This window comes from Sus scrofa, chromosome 6, assembly GCF_054392235.1.
Source record: "Sus scrofa isolate SSC_HxYL_T2T_F1_AM1 chromosome 6, Sscrofa_HxYL_maternal_Yorkshire_Landrace_v2.0, whole genome shotgun sequence".
Classification (NCBI taxonomy): Eukaryota; Metazoa; Chordata; class Mammalia; order Artiodactyla; family Suidae; genus Sus; species Sus scrofa.
Window position 1 is genome coordinate 87,829,530 of NC_139388.1, and position 10,273 is coordinate 87,839,802.

Sequence of the window (10,273 nt, forward strand, 5' to 3'; positions counted from 1 at the left end):
GTTCCTTGGCTTGTGAATGGCATTCTCCCCGCGTCCCCATGTCTTGCCTTCCGTGAGTATCTGTCGCTGTGTCCAAATTTCCCCTTCATATAAGGACACCAGTCATACTGGATTAAGGTGTATCCTGATGACCTCATCTTGATCATCCGCACAGACCCAACTTACAAATAAGGTCATGTTCAAGGATACAGAGTGTTAGGACTTCAACATCTATTTGGGGGACATAATTCAATCCATAACAGGTGGCTCCCACCTAGCTTTGGCTGATGGCTATCCTAGAACAATGTGTTGCCTAGAAAGGCTGGAATTTAGGATTTTGTGTGAAATCTCCTGATTTTTCAATATCAGCATTGAATTAAATATAAGGAAACTGTTTCTAATGTCATGACTGCCAAAAGCAAGTCCAACTTTGCTCCACTGTCACAAAGTTCTCCCTAAAAGGCTGACATCTCATCCCTGCACTTTACCCCAGGTCTATGGGGTTAAAGGCCAAGCTCCTTAGCCTGGCTCACGAGGCCCTCCACAATCCAACTCTTTCCCGTCTCTTCAAGATCCTCTCCCACCACTGTTCCTATCGTGCCCCCATCCCCTGTCCCACCACTGTCCCAGAGTGTCCTTTTGCAACTCTATGACTGCATTTTTGCTCTGCCTGATGCCCTCTCTCCTCCAGTCCATCTTTCAAGGGCTCGCTCATCACAAACCCCTCTGTGAAATCTTCCCTGTCTCCTCCCCTACAGAGTTAACCTCTCCCTTCTCTAAGCCTCCATGGCACCCCGCATTTCTCTAGCCCAGCACTCAACATTTTATTTGCTCTTATTTGATTACACGTCTGCCTCCCGTCTGGACCTTGAGCTCTTCAAGGGTAGGACCGTTGATCTGGAACACCTGGCACAGATCCCAGCACACAGTAGGTACTCAGTGTTGATTAAATGAATACTCTTTGCACTGCACCCAACTAGGTATCATGAAGGACCCAAAGAAGCATCACATGGAGCCTCTGTCCTTAAGGCCCTCACAATCCAGTTGGGTTCCCAAGATAAACACCAAAGAAAAGACAAACCATACTGGCGGTATATGACAACAGGCAGAGGTAGAGGCTATTGGGGTCTACGGTGGTTCCGTAGCCCCACCCGGGACAGAAAATATCCCGTTTTAGTGGTCTGACAGAGCACTGCTTTTGAAAGAAAGGTCAGGATAAGCTGGCAAATCCTTTCACGAAGAGTGAACTGCTGTGCTGGGTGCTCACAGAGATAAGGTTGACTGTGGTGGCTCGTTACAAGAGAGGGTAGGACAGGGAGAAGAAATCAGGAGAAAACTCAAGGAAACCAAGCTGGAGGAGGAGGGCCTGGGACCCGAACCCGTCTCCTGCAGTCTTCCTTGCATCAGCATGTTTAGAGGCTGCAATTCATTCCACCTTAAACCCTCTGATGACTCCTTCCAGAGACTCCCATTTCTCTGCCCTCCATTATAACAACACTCTCCTAAAGGGCTGACTCCAACTCCTCTCTGCCTTCTGTCTTTAAACCCTTCCCATGCAGACTCATGTTCCACCTTGTCTACAGACACTGGAGATCAGGGATGACGTCTATGTTACCAGGCCCAACGGCCAACTCCACGTTCTCATCATCCCTGCCACGGTTGGCCTTGAATCACTTTACTGCCTGGCTCACAGGGTACCAGTCTCTTTTGGTTTTCCTCCTACCTCGCTGGCTGTTCCTGGTTAGTCCCCTTTGCTAGTTCTCATCATTTCCTTGGCCTCTAAGTACGGCAGGACTCAGTACTTGGACCTCTTCTCTTTACCCAATCACACCCCTAGCAATCTCAGCCAGTCCTGTGGTTTTAAATACCATGCATGCTGCTGACTTCTGAATTTGCATTATCTAGCCGAGGCTTATACTCTGGGCTCTAGACTTTTATCCAGCGCCTGCTCTGCATCTTCTCTTTGTTGTCTTCTAGTTATTTCAAACTAAATGTGTCCAGAACTGAACTCCTGATCTCCCCTCCCCTCAACCTGTTCCTCCCAGTGTCCTATGTACTCCATCCCTCTTATTACAAGTCGGCAAATGATATACTTATGTATTTTCTGTCTCTCACTCCCCCACACATACACCAAATTGAATGTAAGATTTGTGAGAATGGGGGCCGTGTCCATTTTCTTCATTACTATAGAACACTGCCTGACAAAGAGTAGGCTCTCAGTACATACTTTGTTCTTGAAAAAATTGAATGCATTAGGGGCTCAGAGCACAATGGTTAAGAGTGTGGGCTCTGGAGCCAGATCTCTGAGTTCAAATCCTGATTCTACCTCTTACCTTGTGCAAATGGAACGCCCAGAGTTTCAAGAATGTACACCAGGAAGCAGCCCAGAGAATCTGCTGCATTTGAACCTGATTTTCCATTCATTTAACAGATAGTCACTGAGAACCTCTGAGGTGGCAGCCCTGTGCTAGGTCCTGGAAACACAGGAATGAGGAAGGCAAGTCCCTGGCCCTGAGAGCTCACAGTAAATGGACAATCAGCGCAGAGTACCGAGGGGGCACAGGGAGCCTGGCTAACTGAGGCAAGGGAGAGACAACGGGGAAGGGCTCCCAGGGGAAGGGCTCCCAGGGGAAGGGGCAGCTGAGCTAGTGAGACCTGAAGGGAGTCTGCAGGCTGAGAGGAAGGGAAGGGGGTGCCAAAGAAGAGGAAATGGCATAATTAAGTGCCCAGAAGAGAGAGTGAGCCTAGCTCAGTTGTGAGCTCCAAGTGGCCTGCCCTGTCTGGAGCCCTCAGGCTTCAACTGGTGAGACTGGGCTCAAGAATGGGGAGAGGGCTGGGGCTGGAGCACCAAGGCCCCTGAAAGCCCTTAGGACTTTAAAGATGATGACCTGGAATCACACGATCACAGGCTCTTGAGCTGAGGGATTTGATGGGTCCTGGAGTCACTCTTGAACTCCTTCTCTGACTTTTTTTTTAGGTAGACAAGTCACTCTTTGTCTAAGATGGTTTGCAATCATAATTTGCTCAAAAACAAAGGACTGTTGGAGTTCCCTTCATGGTGCAGTGGAAATGAATCCAACTAGGAACCATGAAGTTGTGGGTTCCATCCCTGGCCTCACTCAGTGGGTTAAGGATCTGGTGTTGCCACGAACTATGGTGTAGGTCGGTCGCAGATGTGGCTTGGATCTGGCGTTGCTGTGGCTCTGGCATAGGCCGGTGGCAACAGCTCCAATTAGACCCCTAGCCTAGGAACCTCCATGTGTTGTGGGTGCAGCCCTGAAAAGACAAAAAACAAAACAAAACAAAAACAAAGACACACACAAAACAAAATTGACCATTTTAACCACTTTTTTTTTTTTGTCTTTTTACCTTTTTCTAGGCCCGCTCCCGCAGCATATGGAGTTCCCAGGCTAGGGGTCTAATCAGAGCTGTAGCCACCAGTCTACACCAGAGCCACAGCAACACAGGATCTGAGCCGCGTCTGCAACTTACACCACAGCTCACGGCAACACCGGATCCTTAATCCGCTGAGCAAGGCCAAGGATCGAACCCGCAACCTCATGGTTCCCAGTCGGATTCGTTAACCACTGCGCCACGATGGGAACTCCAGTCTTAACCACTTTTAAGTGTATGGTTCAGCAGTATTAAATACATGCACACTATTGTGTAGCCATCACCACCATCCATTCCCCAAATTTTTGTAAACCTGAAAAAGGTGCCTATTAAACAATAATTCCCCCACCCCTCTCCCTCAATCCCTGGCAACCACCATTCTACTTTCAGTTTCTATGATTTTGACTACTCAACATTTCAAATAAGCGAAATCATATATATTTGTCTTTTTGTAATTGAATGATTCATTCCACATAATGTCCTTAAGGTCCATCCATGTTGTACCACGTGACAGGATTTCCTTCCTTTCCCTTTTTTTTTTTTTTTTTGGCCAAGCCTAAGGCATGTAGAAGTTCCCAGGCCAGAGATCAAACCCATGCCACAGCAGCCACCTGAGCCACTGTAGTGACAATGCCAGATCCTTAATCTGCACCACAGGGAACTCCCAGGATTTCCTTCCTTTTTAAGGCTGAATAATAGTCCCCTACATTTTATTTATCCATTCACCCATCAGTGGACATTTGGGTTGCTTCCACCTTTTGGCTATTGTGAATAATGATGCTATGAACACCAGTGTACAAATACCCCTGCATTTAAAAAAACTAAAGCCGGAGTTCTCATCATGGCGCAGTGGTTAACGAATCCGACTAGGAACCATGAGGTTTCGGGTTCGGTCCCTGCCCTTGCTCAGTGGGTTAACGATCCGGCGTTGCCGTGAGCTGTGGTGTAGGTTGCAGACGTGGCTCAGATCCCGCGTTGCTGTGGCTCTGGCGTAGGCTGGCAGCTACAGCTCCGATTGGACCCCTAGCCTGGGAACCTCCATATGCCGGGAGAGCGGCCCAAGAAATAGCAAAAAGACACAAAAAAAACCCAAAAAACAAAACTAAAGCCAACTCCAAAAAGTACAAAGAAAAAATTAACAATTATTCATATTTCCAATCACCTGGAATTAACCATTGTTTACATTTGACCTTTGTTTCCAGTGTTTTCTTTATTAATATGCAGTTTAAATTTCCTTAATATAGGAATGCATTGTCATTTCTTTTAAAGAAAAAATTAGAATTTACAAAGAAAGCTGAAATTCCTATTCACCTCTACTCACTACACCGATCACCAGCCCTCTTTGCAGAGAAAGCCACTCTTAAGAGTTATGAATGCGGAACACCTGCTGTGGCTCAGTGGTAATGAACCTACTAGTATCTGTGAGGATGAGGGTTCAATCCCTGGCCTCTCTCAGTGGGTTAAGGATCCAGCATTTCCGTGAGCTGTAGTGCAGTTCACAGACACAGCTCGGATCTGGCATTGCTGTGGCTGTGCTGTAGGCCAGCAGCTGAAGCTCCAATTTGACCCCTAGCCTGGGAACTTCCATGTGCCACAGGTATGGCCCTAAAGAGACAAAAAAAAAAAAAAAAAAAAAAGTTATGAGTGGAGTTCCTGCTGTGGCACAGTGAGTTAAGAATTTGACTTCTGTGGCTCAGGTCACCCTGGGTTCGATCCCCAGCCTGGCACAGCTGCTGCATAGGTTGCAGCTATGGCTCAGACTGAATCCCTGGCCCAGGAACTTCCACATGCCGTGGCTGAGGCCATTTAAAAAAAAAAAAAAAAAAAGTGTTAAGAGTGTTGGAGTTCCCCAGTGGTTCAGTGAGTTAAGGATCTGGTGTTGTCACTGCTGTGGTGTGGGTTTGATCCTATGCTTCATTGTGGCCAGGAAAAAAAAAAAAAAGTTATGCTTTTTTTCAGTCCTTTCATTTTCTTTGGCCATGCCCAGCAGCATGCATAGGACCCCGGGCCAGGGATCAAACCTCAGCCACAGCAGCAACTGGAACCACAGCAATGACAACACCAAGTCCTTAATTGCTAGGCCACTAGGAAACTCCAGTCCTTTTATTTTTTTTGAAAAAATTATTTTACATTTTTTGTTTTTGTCTTTTTAGGGCTGCACCCACAGCATGTGAAGTTTCCCAGGCTAGGCATCCAATTGGAGCTGTAGCTGCTGGCCTATGCCACAGCCACCAGGGATCCAAGCCACGTTTGTGACCTATACCACAGCTCATAGCAACGCCAGATCCATAACCCACTGAGCGAGGCCAGGGATCGAACCTGCCTCATGGACACTAGTCAGATTCGTTTCCGCTGAGCCACGACGGAACTCCCACATATCTTTGAAGATATAGTAAATCCACAGCTCTGTTTTATATGTTGCAAACATTGTTTTACCTTGTATTATGCATTATTTTACAACTTCTGTTTTTACTTAATAGATTTTGAATTCTATCCCTGTCTCTGCATATATAAATCTAATTTATTCCTTCTAACTGCAATATCATGACTCATTTTGAATTCAGGCCCTATTTCATTTATACTTTCCCTATTGATGGCCACTGAGCTGTTTTCAACGGTGTTAGTAGATACAGCCCTGCGATGGACGGTCTTCTTGAATGCATGTGCCAGTACTTCTCCAGGACAGAAACCAAGAAAGAGGATTGTCAGGGTGCAGGGTATGAATATTTTCAATTTTACTAGATAAGGACAAACAGAATCCATTGCCACACAATCTCACCAATCCTTGACAGGGTCTGACTTCCCTGCATTTTTATAAATGACAAGACAGAGGCCTGGGGCGGTACCACTTTCTCACAGTCACAGGGCAGGCTCAGTTCAAGGCCAAGACTAGCCCCCTCGCCAGCTGGTTCCCGAGGTGCAATTTTTGCACCAGGCCATATTGCGCCTGTCAGTTCTCCGTGGAACATCCAGGAAAGACCCCGGGATAAGGGGGCTGGGCGGGGAGGGCATGGCTAAAAGTCTCCACCACGGTGATTATACCGTGAGCAGAAATGATGGCAGAAAATGGCTTCGCTCTGCAGATGGGCTCTCCCACCCCAGGCAGTTTCTACCTGCGGCTGGAAGAGCTGCGCGCAAGGATGGTGATTGGCTCTTCCTCAGCGGAGACTGGGTGGGAACCGAAATGGCGTCTCCAGCTGTCGGTTTCTCAGCGCCGCAGCTCTGCTCCGGCAGGAGGGGGAGACCGAGCCTCGCTGGGCTTGGGGGGGCGGCCCACAGAGGCCGCCCTGGATCCGGGCAGAACCCCGCCGAGCCCGACCGCAGCACTCAGCAGCAGCCCTAGCGACACCTCCCTGCCACTAGCTGCACCTTGGAGCGGGTGGGCTGCCTCTGGCTGGGCCTGCCGCCGGCGCCCGAGGGGCTGGGAGGGAGCGAGAGCCGCAGAGCAAGGCATTAAGGAGATTTTCATCAGGACCTCCCCAGCCGCGCCCACCGAGGCAGCTGGAAAGGGGCCACAGCTGGAGGCGCGGGCAGCCCCGCCTGCAGTTAGCCTGGAGGGAGAGATGGAAGGCTGGGCCAGCCCCCTTCTGTCTCCAGCCTCCGATCACGGTGTCAGCTCCGCGCCGGGGACCTCCGGGGAGGGCGACGACTAAACTCTGCTTGGGCTCCTCCGAGACGCATCCGGTGAAGTCGGGTGAGGTCCTGGACCCCATCCCCTCTTAAGGGCCAGAACTTAAGGAGCTGGTGGCCAGATTTCCTTTTTCCTCCTCAAGGCAGGAAAGACCCGTGGGGTAATTTGCGAGAAAGAACAAAGCTGGCACCGCCCAGGCTACTTAATCTCTACTCACAGTTGAGATTGCTTGAAGGGTTGGCATTTTTTTTTTCCTTAACAGAATTTTCTTCTTAGCTACTACCTTTTGAACCCTTGCTATGTGCCAAGCACTGTACTAAGTGTATTATCTCATTTCCTCCTCATGACAACTCTCAGACATTACAGAGTCAAAGGGGATAAATAATTGCCCAGGGTCACACATGTAGAGTGGTAAAATTGGAACTAGTATTTTCTCCCTGTGTTTTTAATTTTTTTAATTAAAAATGTACCTCACTTTTGCTAATCTTACACAGATCCTTTTGAAAAAATGAGAACAAACACTGTACCTCACTGTACTATTTTTACTCAGTGGGAAGAGTGAGCAGGTCTCTGTGTTGCTGGTGAACTGTGTAAATAGGTAACACTTTTCTGGAAAGCTGTTTGGCCATTTGAATCAAGAGTTTTCAAAACCGTCCATACCCTTTAATGAGGAATCAGTCACCCTCTATGGAGGGAGCAATAGCTGTCCATATATAAAATGCATATACCCTGGGACCCAGCAATTTCACTTAAAGGAATATATTTCTACAGATGGCTGCACTAACACGTGGACCAAATGGTATATGTGTAAGGACACTCATCACTGCACTGCTCCAATAGCAACAGATGGGAGACAACCTAAAAATGGTATCAATAGAATTGATTAGTTTAACTGTGGCAAAAGGATTTACGGAAATTCTATGAAATATATCTAAAAAATAAGGCAGGTCTCTTTTATATATGGACAAACCATCAAGAAATATTAAGTGAAAAAAAAGTTATGTATATGATGTACTGCTATTTCTATATGAAAAATACATATGTGTGTGTATATATATATATTTTTTTTTTTTCTGAGAAAGATACATAAAAAATCAGGTCATGTGTTGCCTTTAAGGAGGAAAATCACAGCTGAGGGATCCAGTAGGAGAAAGACATTTTTTTCATTGTGTAATCTTTAGTATCTTTGGAATTTTATGCCATGTGTACATGTTAGTAATTAAAAATTCAACTTAAAAAAAATAAATTCACTAAATTCTCTACCACTAGACCCAGTAATTCTCCTTTGGGGACTCTAGCTTAAGGAAATTATCAAATTTCAGACAGGTTTAGGCAAAAAGGTATTCACTGAAGTGGTATCATAGTGAAAAAAATGTAGGCAACTTAAATGTCCAACAACACAGACAAGAAAATTATGGTACATATAATACTACCATGAAATCATAAAAAGGATGCTTACAAAAATATTTTAGTGACAAATGAAAATGCTTATAATGTTAAGTTTTAAAAAGAAAAGCCAGATAGAAAATTACCTATGCAATATGCTCCGATCACTGTAACAATAGCAGGCACAGATAATAATTGCCAAAATGTAAACAGTCATAGCTGCTGAGTGGTTTTTGTTTTCCCTGACATAGCTTTTGCTATGTTTCTCCTTTCTTGCGAGCAGCATCCATGTCTTAGATAATATTTTAAAAAGAAAACTTAATAAATCCCTACAGTACTTAGAAAAATTAAAGATAGACAGACCCATTAACCCAACAATTCTAGAAATAAACCCTGCATAAATAGATGCATAAGTTTGCAGAGTGTTATGGTTAATAACAAAATATCGTAAACAACTCAAGTGTCTTTGAAGGAGACCATGTAAATAAGGACAGACCATCCATAATGTAGAATATTGAGCAGCAGTTATGGAGAACAGGGTAGGTAAACCGACGTGAAAAAATCTGCAGAGGGACGTATTAGTGTGGCAGGGAAAGCAACTTGCAGAACAATATGGATGCTGTGACTGCATTTATGCTAAAGAAAGAAAAACTGAAACTGTGTTTGGACATAAATGTACGGAGGACATTAAATTGTTAACAAGAGCGGTCTCTGGCGAGGGGGATACACTAAAAGAAGACCTTTGCTTTTGAGTCTATGTTTATCTGTGGTGTTTGTGTCTTTTATAAAAAATGTTAAAATAATAATAATAATACAGGGGAAAAAGAATAAGCATAGAGAAAATTCTGAAAAGATATACAGCAAAATTATCAGTAGTTTCCAACAGGGATAAGGTATTAGCACTTGAGGTGATGGGTGATTTTCTCCACTTACTTTATATACCTCAGTATTGGTTTTTCTTTCTTTTTTTTTTTTTTCCTTTTGCCATTTCTCGGGCTGCTCTCGCAGCATATGGAGGTTCCCAGGCTAGGGGGTGAATTGGAGCTGTAGCCACCGGCCTACACCAGAGCCACAGCAACGCGGGATCCGAGCCGCGTCTGCGACCTACACCACAGCTCGCGGCAACGCCGGATCGTTAACCCACTGAGCAAGGGCAGGGATCGAACCCGCAACCTCATGGTTCCTAGTCAGATTCGTTAACCACTGTGCCACGACGGGAACTCCAGTATTGGTTTTTCTTTCTTTTCTTTTTTTTGCCACACCCATGGCCTGTGGAAGTTCTCAGGCCAGGGATCAAACCCATACCATAGCAGTGACAATGCTGGATCCTCACCGCTGAGCCACCAGGGAACTTCCAGGTATTGGTTTTTCTTTATGCCCACACGTAAACTACCTCCATAATTAAAACAGCAACATCAAAAGCCCGGCTGGTCTGCAGCTCCCTAGCTCTCTGCTGTCCCTCCACATTGGGGCTCTGTTCTCAGGTGACCACCCTGCTCACAGGTAACACCCAGGACCGCAGAGCCCCAGAGGACAGCAGAGAGGAGGAACCTGAGACGCTGAGACACCACCTCCTGGCAGCTCTGCTGGGAAAAGTGAACTCGGATCCCAGGCCCCCTCTCTCCCACCTGCAGTTTCCAGAGATAACCCGTAGGAGGGGGAGCCAGGACTGCTTCCACTGGGCTAGGGAGGGCAGGGCTTGAAGCCACAAATTAATGATTATCAGTGTAGCGTCAAATGAGGGAACAATAAACCCCATCATGTGCCGAGTCTCCTCTGGGCTCAACGTCAAGCTCCTTTCCCAGACAATGGCAGTCACAGCCCCTGCCAGCCTCTCTGGAGAGACAGCGATTGAGCACAGGGCCAAATTGGCCTCCGGTGCCA

The 10,273-nt window shown here is 46.4% G+C and overlaps 1 long non-coding RNA gene across 1 annotated transcript; it reads left to right on the forward strand.

Moving 5' to 3' along the window:
• The first annotated feature begins 4,429 nt into the window (after nucleotides 1-4,429).
• On the forward strand, nucleotides 4,430-8,249 carry LOC146402615 (uncharacterized). Its single transcript, XR_014807329.1, has 2 exons — nucleotides 4,430-4,769; nucleotides 5,997-8,249. It is a non-coding gene; the product is annotated as an uncharacterized LOC146402615 (long non-coding RNA).
• Nucleotides 8,250-10,273: the final 2,024 nt, after the last annotated feature.